Genomic DNA, 19,505 nt, shown 5'->3' on the forward strand with positions numbered 1-19,505 from the left:
TCCCAGCTACTCGGGGGGCTCAAGGGGGAGAATTGCTTGAACCCAGGAGGCAGAGCTTTCAGTGAGCTGAGATTGCACTGCTGCACTCCAGCCTGGGCGACAGAGCAAGACTCCATCTCAAAAAAAAAAAAAAAAAAAAAAAAAAACAACCCTACATAAAAGAGCATTTAAGGCCGGGCGCGGTGGCTCAAGCCTGTAATCCCAGCACTTTGGGAGGCTGAGACGGGCGGATCACGAGGTCAGGAGATCAAGACCATCCTGGCTAACACGGTGAATCCCCATCTCTACTAAAAAATACAAAAAACCAGCCGGGCGAGGTGGCGGGCGCCTGTAGTCCCAGCTACTCGGGAGGCTGAGGCAGGAGAATGGTGTAAACCCGGGAGGCGGAGCTTGCAGTGAGCTGAGATCTGGCCACTGCACTCCAGCCTGGGCCACAGAGCGAGACTCCGTGTCAAAAAAATAAATAAATAAATAAAATAAAAATAAGAGCATTTAAAACTAATAGGAAAATCTGCTGGAGTTCCATCCCTGGACACAGCTGCTTATGTATGCCACATGCAGCCGTATTCTGTCGCTGTGGTTTTACATGAAACCTCCTATCACGGGAATGTTTCCGTGTTGCTCCATCATGGCTGTAGTAATGACACCTTCAAATAAGGCATTGCATTTGTTTATTTTTGTTTATGAAACCATTCTTTTATTCCAAATCTTTTTTATTTTATTTTATTTTATTTCATAGTGCTGCAGCCATGTTGCTATACTCCCTGATCTCCAAGAACCTCTTCTACAATCCCCTCTAGGAGCCTTTGCTGGGGCTGCCCCCTGCCCTGGTGTCCTGCCTGATTCTGCGCTGTCACTAACCCTCCGTGGCCTCCTGTAGGTGCTCTGCTGCGGTGAGTCTGTGGGTCCGCCTGGCTGGACAACAGGCCCCAGTTATTCCGTTTCACGCTAATCTCGGTATTGCTGTGAAGCAGTTTGTCTGTGTGGTGACAGCCCACAGCCAGCTGGCTTTCACTAAGGAAGCTTGTCTTCGACTCCCTGCATGGGCCTGATTCAGTCAGTTGAAAGGACTTCAGAGCAGATCTGAGGTTTCCTGGAAGAAGAAGAAATTCAGCTTGCGGGCAGGAGCTTCGGTCCAAGGCTGAGTGTTCTGGCATGCCCTTCTGGGCAGCTTTCCCAAAGGACTTCTGACTTGCCTAGTCATCCCTACAATCACATAAGCCAATTCCTTGCAATACATCTCTTAATCTGTGTCTCCTATTGGTTCTGTTTCTCTGACTGATATCCTCCTGCAAGCAGGAGGTTCTCTTCCACCACTACCCGCCTCCTGCTTCTATAACATTTATTATAGGGCACAGCTATAAGAGTTGCTTGTGTTGTTATTTCATTTCTCTGTCAAGTGCCTGACACATAATAGGTATTTAATAAATGGTTGTTGATTGACTGGTAGAGGGCAGGATGTGATCCTTATTTCTCCTCTTCTACCCAGCAGACATAGTTGCTGGGCGGAGGCCAAGGGAAATGGAGCTTACAGTGTGCCCCGCCTGTTCCAGCCTCAACACTGCACTGAGTGGCTGATGCATCGCTATTCCCATGTTCCAGATGGGAAAGCAGAGGCAGTGAGGCAACTGAGATAGTTGAGGTCACCCTGCTCATCAGAGTCAGGGCCAGGATTCAAGCCTGGGTCTGCCTGAGGCCAAGTGTCAAGTCCTTTCTCTGGCTCTGGATTGGCTCCCACCCAGTGAGGTTCTTGGTGCAGGTGATATGGACAGGAGGCAGGGAAATACTGGGTAGAGGAGGACAGTTCTCTGGCAAAGGCCTCACCAGCAAGCCTGGGTCCACGGCCCTAAACAAGAATTTCACATTCCTGTTTTCCCACCTGAGTGTTGCTTTTGCCAAAACCACCCTGGCCTGCCATGCCCCCCATCCTATACCCATAAAAACTCCAAACTCCATTGGCAGAGGAGCAGAGCAGCATGGCAGAGAAGGAGAGAAGAGAAGAAGTGTTTGAATGTGGAAGAGGCAGCTGGACAGTTGGAGAAGAGTTCAGCCATCTGGAAGATTACCTTCCCACTCCATCCCCTTTCCAGCTCCTCATCCCACTGACAGCCACCTCTATCACTCAATAAACCCTCTTCATTCACCATCCCTCAAGTCCATGTGACCTGATTCTTCCTGGATGCCAGACAAGGACTCGGGTACCAAGAGGGCAGGGTGTAACACTTAGCTGTTGGTGGATGGCAACTGCTAAAAGAGCATTAATTGTAACACACCCCTAGACGGTACTGTAGGGCCAGAGCCCAAAAGCGCTTGCCCCAGCCCCAGCACCTGCTCATCTGCGTGCTTCCCCTCCCACAAAGGATTTGAGCAAGTGAGCCACATCCCTGTCACTGTGAGTCCCAAGAAGGGGTCCAGGGAACTCTCCCCTCTCCCAGGGCAGGCCCCAAGGAATAGTGAGGGATTGAGCGGGTTCACAGGACTGGCTATCCTGGAGGGGATGCTGTGACTTATAGCACTCCAGGGAACAAGCCCTGTGCAGATGGCAGCTTGGACATGGGCTTAGCTGCCCATAGGACTGGGGGGCTACTGGGGAGTCAGCAGCATAGGTCAGCAAAATTGGCAGGCCCCCCGTGTCTCTTCTCTCCCCCAGGTCTCTGATGGGTGTTCCGTCCCTGAGACAATTTGATGGCACAGAGTTTCCCATCTCCAGAAATCTGTCTCGCAATCTTGCCAGTCACCTTTGATTTGGGGCTTAAGCCAGGTTTGCCCAGCAGGCTGCAGAGGAGTAGCCACAGTGTGCACGTGTGTGTGTGCATTTGTGTGTGTGTGTGCGTGTGTGTGTTTGTGTGCACACGTGTGTGTGTTTGTGCACATGTGTGTTTGTGTTGGTATGTGTATATGTGTGTGTGTTTGTGCGTGCATGTGTTTGTGTGTGCACACGTGTGTGTGTGTATGTGCGTGCATACATGAATGTTGGAAGAGCATGGGTCAAGTGCCTGGAGATGTCCCTAGAGGGTTGGAACTACACGAGTCTTGTGGTTTCATGACTGAGGTCCACTCCCTATCAGAAGCCCAGCTCCCACTCTTTACCTTGGACAAGTGGCTTAACTCCTCAGGGCCTCAGTTTCTTCATCTGTCAAATAGGGATAATAATAGTACCTACTTTGTGGGGCTGATGTGAGCACAAAGTACATTAATGATTGCAAGCTTCTTAAACAATCCTTCACACGCTTCAAACACTCCAGAAATGCCAGTGTTTCCTTTCTCTTTGTGTGATATCCGGTTTCCACCACAATTTTATTGGAGGAAAGAGTCCTGGTAGTTAAGAAGAAAATGCCCAACCTACCCCACCCTATCTTTTGCAGAGGGGAAAACTGAGGCCCTCGAGAGGTGATACAATGTCCTCAGCCTCCCAAAGTGCTGGGATTACAGGCATGAGCCACTGCGCCCAGCCTGCCACTTTGCTTTTTAAAATCGTCCTACAGTGCTCCATCGCAGGTGGAAGACAGAGCGTGTGCTAATATTGTCTGGTTGTCAAAACCAAGACCTCATACCCCAGGCCGAGGCAGAGGGGTATTGGGGGTGGAGAGTGGGGAGCTTACATCAAACCTTAAATGCAATGGCCTTTGCATGGTGGTCACGATGTCCCCATTCCACTTTCCTGCATGCCATTCACGTATACCAGGAAAAAATAGAAACCCTCACCAGAAAGCAAAACCAAAAACCACATAAGAAGGCTGCAGGTCTGGAAGAGGGTGTGTTTCCCAGAAAAGCAATTCCTAAGCAACAGCTCAGGCTGGGAAGTGAGCCCTAGCTGGGTGTGTCCAGGAAGGCTGATTCTCCTGCAGCCTCTCCAGCCCCCTGGTGGTCTCTGGTGTCCTGGGGATGGCACAGGCCCGGCTGGGGTGGGAGCGGAGGGCGGTGGGCGGGATCTCTGCCTAACCAGCTACTGGCCCCGCTCCTCCACCACGTGCAAGCCTGGACTGTGACCTTCTTCCCACCCAGCTCGGTATACAAAACAAGGAGGAGGAGACACAGTAAACAGAGAACCTAACTGGTCGGTCACAGAGAAAAAGGAATCCTGAACTGGTTTGGGCCCTGCCCAGCAAGCAGGCCAGAGGAGCCGGGGAGAGTACTGAGTGGGACAGGTGGAGTTTTATCCCTGTCTGCACAGGGTAATACCTGGGGTCTAAGGGCTTCCCACAACATACCATCGGTACTGAAGGGACCTATACTATTGCCCTTTCAGCTCCTGGGAGTCGCTTTATTGCCCCTTTCATCCCTTCCTTCCTTCATTTTACTCTGCTTAGTGTGACATGGCAGCACAGGCACAGACATGGGCAGGGCAAAAAAAATTAGGATATCAAGCGACATCTTAGTGCCACCCTTCAAGGGCCACCTCCAATCTCACCTCCTCTAAGAAGCCTTCCCTGATTTCTCGGCCAGCCAAGATCCCTCCCTTGTCTGAGACTTTATAGGAAAGAGGTGGAAGGAGTATTGTCTAGGGGTCATAGGCCCAGGACCAGGTGTGCCCTTGTGTAAATGCCTCGTCATCTCTGGGCTTTAATTTCCTCATTGGGAGAATGAGGGGTTGTAACAGATGATTCTGGAGACCTTTGTACAACCATAATGTCCTTAAAGAGGGGGATGCAGTGAACTCCCCATCCTGAGAGGCATGCAAGCAGAGACAATGGGATCAGCACACTGAATTTGCAGAGGTTCAGCTCCTCACCCACTGGCATCCAAAGGCTCTTCTGGAGATGGGAGGAACAAATCTGTCGTAGCAAGTTCCCCTTCACTGGGTGTGGCACTGCTCCCTGCCTCACTCCCTGTGGCTTCTGAAGATCCTGGGTCCTGGCCCTGACCTGTCAGTCCTTCTCAGTCTTGCCCATCTCAAAGCCTCACCCTAGCCACGTGACCTTTGTCCTCTATCCAATTCCACTCGGGAGGTAGAGCCCCTTGGGATTGAGGGAGTCAACCTTCAGAATTCTAGAGTTCCTGGTTCTGCCACTGTTATGCCTTTTCTGGAAAGGAGCAGGAGAGAAGCACGTTCCTTAGAGGTGATCTGCAGGGAAACAGGCCAGAATCTCTCAAGACTGGAGACGCAGAGAAGACAGGAAACGTTGAGCCCTGAGCCCGAGGCAAGAACATTCAGGTCATGCCTGAACTCAGAAGTCAGACGAACTCAGGACATGTCTTGGCTTTGCCTCCACTTACTGGATGACCTAGGGCAGGTGACTTAACCTTTTGGTAAATAAGGATAACCTCCCTGGAACAGGGCATTGGGAGCACCGTGACAGTGTGCAAAGGGCCTGCAACGTATCTTCATTTCATTTATCTCGTTTCCACATTTTTAAGCACATTACAGATAAACCCCTGCAATGTAGGGACTAATACTATCATTCTCATTTTGCAGATGAGTGAACAGAGGCACAGCCAGCAAGACTAGAGTTGGGATTCGAAATAAGCAGTCTGGGCCAGAACCTCAGGTGGGGATGGTGGTTAGTTTTTTTTGTTGTTGTTGTTGTTTTAAACTTTTTATTATGGAAAATTTGGAATATACCTACAAGTAGATAGACTAGCATAGTGAAACTCCACATACTTCACCCAGCTTCAGTAATCACCAACTCGCAGCCAATCTTTTTCCCTATGCCCAAACCTACCCTACCCCTCCTGTAATATTTGAAGTAAATCCTGCATGTCTGTCATTTCATCTGTAAATATTTCACTATGCTTCTCTAAAAGCTAAGGACTCTTATTTCAGAAAGCATAACCAGACAACCATTATCACGTCTCGAAGAAACTGACAATAATTCCTTAATAGCATCAACTACCTATCAAGGACCACAGACATGCTACGAAGTTGGAAGAATCTCACCTTTCAGAGATTTTTAGTCCAAGCTTAACAAATAAGGAAACGAAACCTCTGAGAGGGAGGTGACCTGCCCCAAGTCATGCACGAGCATCTCAACCCTGCCCCTCTGCACTTTCCACAGTCCCAGAGTGGCACGCATTCCTTAGTGGCACTGGGCACTGCACTCGACAGCTCATGCCATGGTGGGTTTGCATGACAGTCCTTTCCCTGAGCCTCACGATTGTCCTGGAGGAACTTGTTATACCCATTCACAGATGAAGGAACCAAGGCTCAGCAAAGGGAAGTGATTTATCCCATCTCACAGGCTCGTAAGTGGGAACCTAGATGACTCTACATACAAAACCACCAGAGAGATGAAAAGAACCGAGAAAGAGCTGGGTTGATTGTGGTCAAGTGTGTAAGGCAGACCTGGCTGGAGGAGCCTGGAGACTGGGGCTCAGAAGAGACTTAGGGATCCCTGCCTGATTTTTGGTCACCCAGAAGTTATAGGGCTGCCTCCTTAGAGCCTGGGAGCTTCCTGGATGCATGGTCTGTCCCTGCCTCGAGGCTCCCAAGACAGGTGCCCTGGCTGGCCAAAGGTCAGCCTGAGGCTGGCACTACTGGAAGAGTGAGGAGGTGATAGCAAGATCTGGGATAGACCCCCAGCCCCCAGCTTCACCTTTCTGAACCTGGGCTTCCTCATCTGCAAGACGGGGGACCCAGTTGTTATAGAAGTGAAATGAGCTAGTGCCACCAGATGCCTAGCCTGGGGACTGGCATGGAGCCAGCGTCCATCTAGGACAGCTGCCCTCACTGTTGCTATTGCTGTTGCTATTATTATTATTAGATTCAACAATATGCCTTTGAGCAGGTGGCTTTTGCTCTTTGAGCCTCAGTTTCCCCATCTCTAGGGCAAAGGAGGGTGATAAGATAGGTTATTCTGTAAAATCCTTCCAGCTGTGACAGTCTGCGATGACTAGCTTTCTTAAATCTGTTCATTCTGGTGCCATGTGGGCCTCACCACTGTAGTGACTTCCTATGAATACTTATTGCAGTGTCCGTGTCTTGTGTGTGCCACACACACACACACGCTGTCCTTTTTCCTCACACTATCTCGATTGTCACACACCATCAGCCCCTTAGTTACAGAACAGGATGTTTGCTTATCTGAATCTCTGGTCCTGGGGAAGGGCAGCTGATCACCGAATGTTTGCTGAGCTGAGTTAGTTGCCTTTGGAAATAGTTAGTTCTCTGTCACTAAAGGTATTCAAGTAAAGTCTAGGCAATGTTTCTGGTGAGTTTGGACCCGGATTACTTAAATTCCATAGATTTAAGCCCTAGGACTATGTAGAGCTGCCCCACTCAATGCCACAGCCCCTCTCTCCTTGGGCTTTCTGGTTCAAGACACACATTTAACATTTGTAGGATGTGTGGCTACTGGAGGTGCTGACTGTATATCCGATGCGTGGGCCTAATTTTCCCATAATCCTCCAAACAGTGCTGTAGGGTCTCCTCCTCCTCCTCCTCCTCCTCCTCCTCTTCCTCCTCCTCCTTCTTCTTCTCCTTCTCCTCCTCCTCCTTCTCTTTCTCCTTCTTTCTTCCTCTTCTCTTCCTTCTTCTTTCCTCCTCTTCTTTCCTCTTTTTCTTTTGTTGAAATAGGGTCTTGCTCTATTGCCCAGGCTGGAGTGCAGTGGTACAATTACAACTCACTGTAGCCTCGACCTCCTGAGTTCAAGCTATCCTCCCACCTCACCCTCCCAAGTAGCTGGGACCACAGCTCCTGACACCACAGCTCACTAATTTTTAAATTTTTTTAAAAGATGGGATCTTGCCCAGGCTTGTCTCGAACTCCTGGCTTCAAGCGACCCTCCTATATTGGTCTCCCAAAATGCTGGATTTACTGGCATGAGCTACCATGCCTGGCCTACTTCTTGCAGGGAGGTGGGAGGTACAAAAGAGTTCTGTTCCCTGTTATGTAAATGCCCACCCTCCAGGAACTGTGATTTGTAGCTCAGTTGGTAAGAGGGGTCTTGCAACCTTGCCTGGGGCCATGAGGCCTTTGCAGACCCTGACTTAGGCACAGGTTCTATGTAGGGCCCTGGGGTTTGTCATCTGTGCTGCTAACAAAGGTGGAAAATTCCTACTTCCTGAGCTGAGATTGAGGATTCTGACATGCATGAGCTTGCCTGCTTTCCTTGGTATTTCACTTTTGGAGCCAGAAACAAAATCCTCCCAGATGCTCTGCTTGGCCCCTGTGAGTCTGACCTGCAGGCCGGTGCCTGGCAGAGGGCACACCACAGTGGCTCACCCTCCCACTCGCACTGCGCAGGAGCTGACGCAGGGAGAACGGGAGTCACAGCTCTGTGTCTGTGCTTACTGCAGCACCCTTAACCTTTCTGAGTCTCAGTTTCCTTATCTGTAAGATGGGATTGATTATTAGTAGGTGTCCAATCAATGTTAGGGACGACTATTAATAAGAAATTGCGTCTGATAAGATGCCAGCTCCTCTGTCTCCAAGGACCCACCTTTGCTGCCTGTTCCTGATTCCTGCAGAAACTCCTGTCGCCGAGACAACATAAAAATAATCTGGTTTGCAAATATGTAATGAGGCAGTTACAGACAGACAGGAAAACAGATGGCAACTTCCAATGTTTTATCTGAATAGGTCAGCCAGGAAGAGAGGGTTTAGTGGCTCCCAAACCTGTCTCTAGATCATTTAGTTTTTGGATAATTCAGTGACGCAAACCCAGAACCTTCAACCCCTTCCCTTTTTTTTGTTTGGCATTTTTGAAGATAATCAAAAGGACAGGAAAAGCTTTATGCGTAGAGATGTTCCTCATCATGTAGAAGGAGGGCCACAGGAAACAGCCTGGATGTTTAGGACCAGGGAACTGGTTAAATACATGATCTTATATCCATTCAATAAATGTCAAGCCGACATGACAAAAGGATGGTTCTAAGAGTTCACCAAAAATGCGAGAATATTTCCGATAGCATGTTAAGGGAACAAAAATCTGGGTAACCAAATTGTATATACAACAAGGTTCAAAAGTTGAGAAGGCGAAATACCAGATGATTACTGGCAGTGGTTGTCTTTGAGCATGAGATCGTAGGATGCTTTTGGGTTTTCTTTATTGCTTGTCACAATATCCACGTTTTCTATGAAGAACATATATTGCTTTGGCAATAAAAATATTTAAATAAGCCAAGTGTTTGGAATGAATTATGGGTTTATTTAGATAAGAAAGATAATCAGCCAATTCGTGCTCAAAGGAAAGGTTTTGCTTACATAAAAGCTGGTAAAGAAACGCACAATCATGTTTGAATTTAAAATGAAATGTTTAAACGATTTATGAACTGTTTGTTTAATGATGGCCCATAGCACCCAGCCACCCTTCCTGAGCAGGTAGAATCAGAGGGCTTCTAATAACCTGAAAAGCAGCAACCAGCTAGGAGCCAGTGGAGAGAAGCTCTGGGAAGATGAGATTTCCTCATGGGCTGCAAAATCCACTCATTCTCACAAAATGCGGACTGGTTCCATAATTTGGTGTCCCCATGAAACAAAGGACAAGGACAGAGACACACCATTCTCCAGCCTCCAATCTTCACTTTGATTCACATCTCTGCTGACTGGGTTATCTCTTTGAGTGTTTTTTTCATGAAGCTGCAGGCATGGCATTTTCTGGGCACCCTCTCACATTTGAGCCTGTCTTTCTGTTGCCTTCTCTTGCGAAGAACCATTCAGCATCACACCGGCTCTCTCAGTCTACAGCTGCCCCCCTGACGGCTCTGATGCATTCGCTGCTGCAGAAAAACCTGAACCCAGCCTGATTTTTCTTGCTTTATGGATTGCCTATCCCTGTCCCCACCAACTCCCCAACCTCCAGTCAATCTGAATGCTTATAGTATTTTCTTTTTCTCGTTTCCATTCAAAAGTGCTGTCAGATGTATTTAGGGGACACTGTCTCTTCTCACCCCTTTTCATAGGCTGTGAGCTGGGCAAGGCACCATTGCATAGGTGAGGGTTTGGAGGCTGGAGAGAGGAGGCACTGGGACTCAAACCACATTTGGGGATTTGGGAACATCCCCTGGATGTGCCCTGAGGCCACCCCGACTCTGGCATGTCAGGCAAACCTGCTATGCAATGAAGGAGCCTGGACAAAGGAATCTCACCAAGGGTGTTCAAATCCCAGCTCTGCAGGTCACTGAGGGTGGGACTGCAAGTGCGTGGCCTCCTGTCGGAGCCCAGGTCCTCGCTTGTGGGATAAGGAGCATTGCCCCTGACAGGAGGGCTGTTGTGAGGATCCAGTGTGATCATCCCTGACACTCAGGAATCCTTCCTGTTGGTTCCCATCCTGTCTCAGGCATGACAGTCGCCTCCGCTTTCCCCCAAATCCCCAGATTGTTCTGTCAAGTGATGACCCTGGGTGCCCTCACCTCCACCCCCTCAGCCACAGACACCACAGTCCAAACAGACTCCCGGAAGACATGGCCCAGGCCACTTGCAAGGAAAGTCCCTGCGGCTGCTACTCATCCTCATGGAAAACATGAGGACTGGGGAGGACTGGGGAGGACTGGAGGGCAGGGAGTGTGGGGACAAGCAGGGCACCCCCATCACAGGGCAGAGGGCTCTGGCTGGGGCTTTTGGATCACTGCCTACCATGGGGAGGCCCAGGCCAGGGACTCAGGCTTGTACTCACCTCTGCAGCCCCCGTTCCTCCTTCCCCTCCTATCCCCTCCCTGCCCCACTGGTCTCCCTTGGCCCTGCCTGAGCAGCTTTGGGAGTTCCCACCTCTAGACCTTTGCTTATGCAGGGAGGCAGGATGTGACGGGAAGACCCAGGTCAGGCTCCAGGGCCAGCCCAATCTCTAACTAGCTCTGTCTCACCTCTAGGGAGCATTTCCTCAACTGTCAGGTGGAGACACAATACCCACTTGGCAGGTTTACTGGGGGGATACTTGTGATCATTTGGGGGGTCAAGGGTGCCCTGGGGCTCGAGCATACATCCGTGGCACTGGGCAGTCTCCCCTGCCCTTTCTTTCCACTGCACGCCCTCCCTCACTTAGGCAGACCCTCTACTTTACCTGGGTCTAGGTCCTCCAACTTGAAACCTGCCCACAATGACACATCAGACATTGTAGATGTGTCATAAGCTGGTGTTGGGACATGCAGGCAGCAAAGAGGCAGCTTGTGTGTGTACGTGTGTGTGTGTGTGTGTGTGTGTGTGTTTGGGTGGTCCACACAGAGGCCCAGGAAGAAGAAGAGTGGAGATCTTGCCACATGGCTCCTGATGCTGGAGGTTTAGGGACAAATCATTAGTGTGACGGTCCCAGGGTCCTCTGGGGATAGTACTTAGGGTTACAAATTCAGAGAGCTGTGTTAGAACCACTTGGGTCTCTGCTTGTCTCTCCCACCAGGCTCTCAGCTCCCTGTGGGGAAAGATATCTGAGCTGAGGGGAGCCCTGAGCAGTCTCTCAGTAAATGGTTAAGGGAAGAAGGAATAAACCAGCTTCTTGAGTCTGGGCACAGTCTGGGTACTTTCAAACACAGTCCTATTGCGCTGGCACAGCAGTAGTCTTTATCATACAGGTGAGAAAGGAGAGGTTTGGAGAGGTCAGTGACCTGCCCTGGGTTACTCTGCAAGTAATTGGCCTAGTAACCTAACCGAGGGCTGTTGAACAATCGGGCCAGTTGGTGCCAATTTCTGAATATTAACTGCTAAAAAAATACTGGTGGCGAAATAGCTAGCACATCGGTGAGCCTGTTTGGGCTGTGGGCTCAGACTGAGCTCCTATAAAGGGTATGAAGCAGGCAGGGGCCATGGAATGGGGGAGGGGGGTTAGCAACTGCTCTCCTACCTTTTTATAGATGAGGTGCCTGCTGTTCAGAGATAAAGGATCACTAGCAAAACCCACTAAAGAAATGGGGGCCAGGGTGGAAAGGAGGCCTTTCTGGGGGTGCTGATGGAAAACCCCATCCAGGCAAATCTTGCTTCCCAGGCATTCTCCCAGTAAAGGCTGCATTGCTGTGCCCTACTTTGGCTGCAGGCTACTGTTTACCACCCAAGAGAGCAGCCACCAATTAATCTCTGTCCATCAACTTATTCTAATTCTCTGCATAGCACATAGCACTTCCTGGGGTTGCCCTTCTCCTGTCTGCTCTTCAAAGAGCCATCCTTAGATGACCTACTGATATTGCTTTTTATCTTTCTAACTTGTCATTTTGTTTTTGTAATTCTTTTCTTTCTTCTACTTTTTAGGGTCATTATTATCTGGTTTATTGAATTGAACATTTTTTTTTTTTTTTGCAATCTTTTTGGCTTAATAATTTAAAATTTTAAAGGCATGAATCCTCCCCTGACTATGGCTTTGGCTGCATCCCATAAGTTTGGTAAGCAGTGTTCTTATAGTTAGTCATTTCTCAAATATCTGTAATTTCAGTTTTGATGATCTGTCTCTTTGATGGTCTTCCTTTTGAGTAACAGTGTTTTCTAAACTTTTCAAGTTGTTTATTTCTATTCAAGTTTGTTTTGCTTTTTATATATAAACTTTTGCAAAGAGATATGCATCCTCATGGTAACATTTCAGAGTGCAAAATAGAATACAGTGAGGGGTAAGTCTCCCTCCAGGTCCCGTCCCTGCCCTTCGCCCCCAGAGACAGCCAGGCTCACTGGTGTCTCCTGTTGCTTTCCAGACATCTTCTGAGCTTTCAGGAGCAGATGTGCATGTATCCATGTATAAGGACGCCTGCAGAAGCACCCCAAATGCACCGCCAGCTGTGTCCTCACTTCTTTGCATTTAACAATCTGTTGACCCACCTCGCTTTTCAATGGTCTCAGAGTGTTTCAGAGTAGGACTGCCCTGTAATGCACCAGCCTCCGCAGGGAGTTCCTGGTTTTCATAGGTAGTTACCAATTCTACTATTATTTTTAGCTGAAGGAACGAAGGATCCCAGAGACCACATGCCTTGCCCTAGGTCACACAGCAGGGGAGGAGCGGAGAGGGATTCAGTCCCTGTGCCTGGCTTCCGAAAGAGGAGGAGCGGGGGCAGGAGGGAGAAGGGAAGTGGGTGGAGAGAGGAATCATCTTCATAGAGTCCATCTCCCTAATGTGCTCAAGCTACAGTTCATTTGAGGAGTCCCCCGTAGTGTTCACTATTTTTGGCTGTCACAAATGATCAGCACCAGACCCCTCATCTGCAGGCCCTAGCCCGTGTGTGAGCACACCTGTATCAGGTGTGCAGGCCCTCTTCTGCCTCCCCTGCCCTGTTCTTGTGTTCTAGCCATTGCTGTCTGAATCTTTCTGTTCAAAGAAGACCCAAGAGGTCCCTTCTCTCACCTCTCACTTTGCTAACTGGCCAGTGGGCTCCAGAGTGGGGGGGATGTTCCCCAGGTGCAGTTGTGCATGCATAAGGTACAATCTCCGAGGCTCCGGGAGAACCCCAAAGAGCCTCCCTCTGTGGTCAGGGAGTGACCCCTGCGCTCTCAGAGCACAGCAGGTGCCAAGCATGAGCCTGGATGCTAGGGGCTGAGGGAGAGGCCCAGTCTTTTCCCTTAAGGGGCTTCCTGTTTGGTAGAGGAGGCAGGGCACGGCCTGATGCTTCCAGAAATGTTTGGACCCAGATCTACCTTGAAGGGAGCTAGCTGTGAGCTGTGTGCATTTCACAATCTGTCCATTTACGTTTTTGCGGAGATGTTCAATTTGCTAATAACTTGGAGCGGGGAGGGTTTCTGTCCTTTCCTGAGGCAGCTGGCACACGAGCACAGGTGCCAGAGAGTGAGGAACAGGTGTGGGGACCCCAAGTCTCTTGGCTGGTGGGACTTGGACGAAGGGCCCGAGGAGAGTGGCTTTTGGGTCCAGGACAGATCATTCGGTAAGGTAGCTTGTTTCAAAGTGTAGCCCATCTGTTTTGAAATCCCCAGAGATATTAGCAAGTCCTTGGGTACTGTAACAGAAATCTTGGGACCCCCAAACTCTTTATGCCAAAGGGAAAGTTAAGCCTGGAGACTGAGTCAAGCAATATTGTCATCCTTCTTCCTAATGACAGCTGTAACCTCACAACCTTAGACATTAGCCAGACCCCCACAGAAAAGAAAAGGCCTCGGCTATCTCCCCATGACTACCCCCACAAATTGTTCTTTGCTGGGTGAAACCTTTCAGGATGTGCATCTTACTACAAAACAAGGACACATCAATTGTAAACTTGAGGTCCGCAATCCAAGCCTAGCTCCTCACACTCAAATCTGTTAGATTCACACTGATGGTGCTGATCTCCCCAGGTACAGCATGAAAACAAGGCAAGGGCAAGATGAGATCAGTCCTCCTTCTGCCTAACCTCCTCTTCTACATGCTTTCTCCACTTCAAGGACGTGTGTAAATACTGTGAAAGAAAAATAAAATTAAAATCCCGGGACCCCAAACTCACTAAGCCAAAGGGAAAAGTCCAGCTGGGAGCTGGGTCATGCAACCTGCCTCCTGTTTTGTGTCTAAGTGGATAAGACTTCCCTCCCTCTCATTTCACTCACAGTGAAATTCCTTGTGGGCCCCAAGATCTCTACCTTCAAGCAGCTGTGTTGTATTTCACCCTCATGATGTAAATTAACAGCTTAGTTTCACAGGTATGGGACAAAGGATAGAACCAAAAGTCATCCCTCTGCTCACCTGAGGCAAGTGCATATCTGACGGCTTCCTATACGCTATTATTATGATTATGATTATGATTATTTGAGATAGAGTCTTGCTCTGTCGCCCAGGCTGGAGTGCAGCAGTGCGATCTCAGCTCCCTGCAACCTCTGCCTCCTGGGTTCAAATGATTCTCCTGCCTGGCTAATTTTTGTATTTTTAGTAGAGACAGGGTTTCACCATGTTGGACAGGCTGGTCTTGAATTCTTGACCTCAGGTGATCCACTCACCTTGGCCTCCTAAACTGCTGGGATTACAGGCATGAGCTACGGTGCCCAGTCCTATGATTATTATATAAAAATGCAGATTGACTGACCACCAGGTGAATGCCAAATTGATGATCCCTCCACCTGCTTCTTTCACATGAAAAATGTGCATTCAGTGAAGTGAATGAAAAGGCTCAAAGGGGTGCTACTACTTGCTTCTTTATGCCACATTTCCCCCCTTTTTCCTCCCTCTTTCCCCTACCGCCTGCTCTTTTCCCTTTAAATAGTGAAGCCCCTTCTTTGCAAGAATCATGGGCCAGAGATGTTTCCTGTGATTCTGTGTCCCTCTTTCCTGGTTGTGTCCTTAACCTTGGCAAAATAAACTTCAAAAATAATTGAGACCTGCCTCAGTCAGTTTCTCTTTGATTTACAAAACTAAGCCTCAGGGAAACCTCTTCGGGGAGCATAGGCCACACGTATTTTCTGTGGTTTGTGTTTTTCCCAGGTGCACCCTCAAACTCTCGATAAACGTCAATTGAAGCTTATCAACTCAGTAAACCTCGATTGACTGAGACTTGCCACAGTCTGTCATTTCAGTGAATAGTACCCAGACCTCAAATCACAGTCCCCAGAGCAGGGCCCTGGCACCTGCATGGGTGACCAGCCTGCAGGTGATTCTAATGTACAATAAAATTTAGTCTTTCTCCAGCAGACCACCCCGCCACTGGAGTGTGACCCCTTAGGAAACCCGCAGGGAAGAGGAGAAGCAACCTCATGACCATGATAGCAACCACAGAAGCAACAGGGCTGTGCTGGAGCCTCGCACTGTGCAGGTCACAACACCCCACCGACGTCCCCGCAGGCACTTTTCATTTCCAGATGTCGCTCAGCTGGGCCACTTCTCTGTGCCTCCTGCCCCCCCCCCCCACAATGCCCTTCACCGGTGGCACAGATCAGAGAGAGTCAGAGGGGTTGGCAGTGAATGGGATGGGACAGGCCGCAGTAAATCTAAAGTTTGAGCCCTGAAGAGAAGCGTGAGAAGGACTCTTGCTATCAGTGCCCACAGGCTCACTGCCTGGACACAGGAGCGTGTGCATGTCAGAGAGGGCTTTTTTCTGGACACCCTCGAGCGGCTGTGGCCTTACTGCAAGGGAAATGCAATCTCTGTGACCGTCCCAGACCCTCACTCCTGCCTCTGTAGACCGTCCGTCTGGTACCTGAGCTCCTGCAGTGTGCCTGACACCCGCTTTCACTACATCAGCACAATCAGAGGTAAGCCTCCCAGTGGTCCTCAAAAACAGGAATGATGATCCCCATTGTACAGGAGAAGAAACTGAAGCTCAGAAAACTTTCCTGGTAGGTAAGTGACAGGGTTGGAATTCAAATCCCGAGTTGTGTTTGTTCCACCCTGCTTTATGCTGTGATGACTTTTTTGGAATGTATGCGGGGGGGGTACACGTTTCTAGCCTCCAGAATCCTCCAGAGCCGTCAGTGATGAAAGAGTCAAAGAAATACTTCACGCCTTTGGTTTGTTCTAGAAAGGAACCCTGGAGTGGGTGTTTTGGGGAAGCAGAGCCTTGGGTCCCCAGGAAAACCAGAGGAACTCAGAGGAGGAATTGAGGATTTAACACTTTTCATGGAGGGCAGATTCAGTAGCTGTGGATATTTAGCTCAGAGAGAAGCAATAGGACTAGAATGGTACAAACCCCAAGGAAATGAAAGTGGGCCCATTGCTCAGTGGGGGACAGTTGGAGGAAGAGCTTTTAAGTAGTAGAACTCTCCTGAGACAGAATGGGCTGCCTTGCAAAGTAGTGAGCTCCCCATTCTTGGAGGCATGCACACTAAGATGGATATTCACAGGGCGGGGGATTCCGGGACCGAGTGGATGTCAGAAGTGATGCATTTGGGGCCTTAAGTCTTGGCAGGTCTGACTGTTCACCTCATGACCCTGAGGTACTGTAATTGTCCTAAGTGCCTTCTGAATCCTCAAAGCAACATGCAGACCTGCTCTGTGTGCTTTTTTCTTTTTTTAAGAGCAGTTTTAGATTCACAGCAAAATTGAGCAGAAAGTATGGAGACTTACCGTATATCCCCTGCACCCACACATGCATAGCCTCCCCCGTTACTCACATCCCCTACAAGAGCAGTCAATTTGTTGTAACTGATGAACCTGCATTGACACATCATCATCACCCAAAGTCCATAGTTTTCATCAGGGTTAGCTCTTGGTGATGGACATTCTGTGGGTTTGGACAAATGCATAATGACATGTATCTACCATTATAGTATCATACAGAAGTTTCACTGCCCTAAAAGTCCTTTGGGTTTCTCCTCCAGTTCTCTCCTCCCTCCCTCTAATTCCTGGCAACCATTGATTTTTTTTATCTTTTACTGTCTTCATAGTTTTGCCTTTTTCCAGAATGTCACATATGATTGACATTATACAGCATATGCCTTTTCAGAGTGGCTTCGTTCACTTAGTGATAGGTTCTGTGTGCTTTTTTATGGCCTGCTATATGAGCAATATTTATGTATTCATTTAACCATTCAGCATTTCAGCAAACACTGATCCATGTTGGGCTAGGCATCATTTTGAGTGCAGAAGAGGCAGCTTGAGAGGATAGACGAGGCCCCTGCTTTCATTCTGAAAACCAGAGTCTCCTGGTGCTATGATCTGAATGCCTGTGTCCCTCCAAAATTCACCTGTTGAGACTTAATCCCCAAGGTGGTGATATTAAGAGGTGAGGCTTCTGGGGGGTCATTAGATCATGAGGTCCCCCTCCTCGTGAATGGAACTGGTGCTCTTTAAAGAGCGTGTTCACCCTTCCACCGTATGAGGATGCATAGAAGATGCCATCTATGAGGACTAGGTCCTCACCAGACACCCAATCTGCCAGTACCTTGATCTCGGGCTCCCCAGCCTCCAGCACTGTGAGCAATAAATGTCTGTTTACATCGGGCAAGTCTGCAGGGCTCCCCCCGCTCCGCCCAGGCAGGCCCCTCCCTGACCACAAGCAGCACAGGTGAGGGGGCTGCCCTAATGTTACCCCTGGAGCCCTCGAACTTGTTACTGAGTCAGTCACTGTGTTAGCAGAGACCACGTGGCGCAGTTATTAGGCTGGTGCAAAAGTCATTGCGATGTTTGGCGTTACTTCTAATGGCAAGAACCGCAATGACTTTTGCACCAACCTAATATTTCCATGTTGGATCCCACTGGCAGGCAACGACCACATTCAAAGTCCTCAGACCCACTGTGCAGGCCCAGCCATGGGAACCTCCTCCTGTTTGCAAGGGAGGGAATCCCAAAGAGACTGAGGTTGAGGGATTTCCCTGGACACTGAGGGGAGGGCTGGCTGAGGTCATGTCCCCGCTCTGAGACTCAGTTTCCTCTGTGCAGTGAGAGGCTTGGAGTGCAGAGTTGCGGGGAGAGCTGGGATGAGGCCTGGGCTCCTGCCTGTGGGGACAGCACACATGCTTCCTCTTTTTCATCCAAAGACGCCTACTCCTGGCTGTCTTTCCCCAGGCAGGGGAAAGAGCAAATGCTTCCTCCAAGCTTATGGGGCTCACAATGTGGAATGTCGCTTGCTGCTGCCAGGGCTCGAAGGACACAGCAGAGGTTTTTCTCCAGAGAACCTCGGGCAGGGGATGTTAGCAATGTCTTCTGGGGTCGCTCACCAGTCCCCCTGCCACCTAAGCCCTTCTCCCACTCAGAAATGGAATTAGGGGTGGGGTTGGCTGGGGAACCCCCCGTCACCCCACACCCGTGCCAGAGTTCCCACTTCCTGTAGGCTGGGGAGCCACAGGCGGCCTGTGACTCAGTGAGGCACATTCTGACCTGCCCGGAACAGCAACACCTGCTGTCCACCTCCACCCAGGCTGCGGAAGCGACCTACTCTTCAGCAACTCCAATCACGGCTGCCATTTATTTAGCGCCTATGACACCCGTGGTGCTCCACAGGCAAGAGCCTACCTCTATCTTTCCATAAAGAGGAATTACCAGGTCTTCTTTACAGCTCAGGAGACGGCGACAAAATAACTCGCCCAAAAACGTCACTCACAGGGTGAGAGCAGAACTGGAACTCCAGCCTGGGCTGGATGCAAAGCCAGTGCTCGGAACCCCTACACCTTCCTGCCCCCCCCATCCCGGTCAGTGAGGACCGTGGGAAGAGGGTCGCTAAGCCCTTCTGAGATAGTCACCACCACCTGCCTCCTGGACGCACATCAGCCAGTATTCACTAACCCCTCCCGCCTGCTTCTGATTTAACCCTGCCATCCCCAGGGAGCCAGCAAGCAGGCTGCTTTGCAGACAGAGAAACTGAGGCTCAGAGAGGTTGAGTAGCTTGTCCAGGGTCACACAGGGCCAACGAGTGGCACGGCTGTGAGTGAAAAGCCAGGTTCTGGCGCCTCCACCCAGCACCCGTCCCTGCTGCACCACGCCTCGCTGCTTTACTCCAAGGTGTCCACCCAAAGTATGTGAAAATCCAATCACGAAATCCCTCACACACTGGACACACACAAGCCTGTCTGTCACCTTGATTCAGAGAAGAGAAACCTACAACAGACAAACAGGGCGATTCCTCCTGCTGGGAACCCTTCTTCCCATTGCCTGTCAGACCTCTCCTCCGGAAGGAAGGGAGCTTTTCCCAACTCCCCACGACCAGAGGGAAACTTCTCCCCGCTGCCTGCCTTCCTTCCCCTTGGGCTGGGACAGCTTGTCCTCCCAGCAAAGGTGAGGCGGCTGGACCAGCCCCTGCCCGGCACCCA

At 49.8% G+C, this 19,505-nt stretch overlaps 1 protein-coding gene across 1 annotated transcript in view; it reads right to left on the reverse strand.

The window, feature by feature from the left end:
- The window catches only part of BDKRB2 (bradykinin receptor B2), a 35,599-nt gene that overhangs the window by 14,054 nt on the left and 2,040 nt on the right, over positions 1 to 19,505 (reverse strand). The window lies entirely within an intron of this gene.

The sequence above is a fragment of the Papio anubis genome, chromosome 7, assembly GCF_008728515.1.
Source record: "Papio anubis isolate 15944 chromosome 7, Panubis1.0, whole genome shotgun sequence".
Classification (NCBI taxonomy): Eukaryota; Metazoa; Chordata; class Mammalia; order Primates; family Cercopithecidae; genus Papio; species Papio anubis.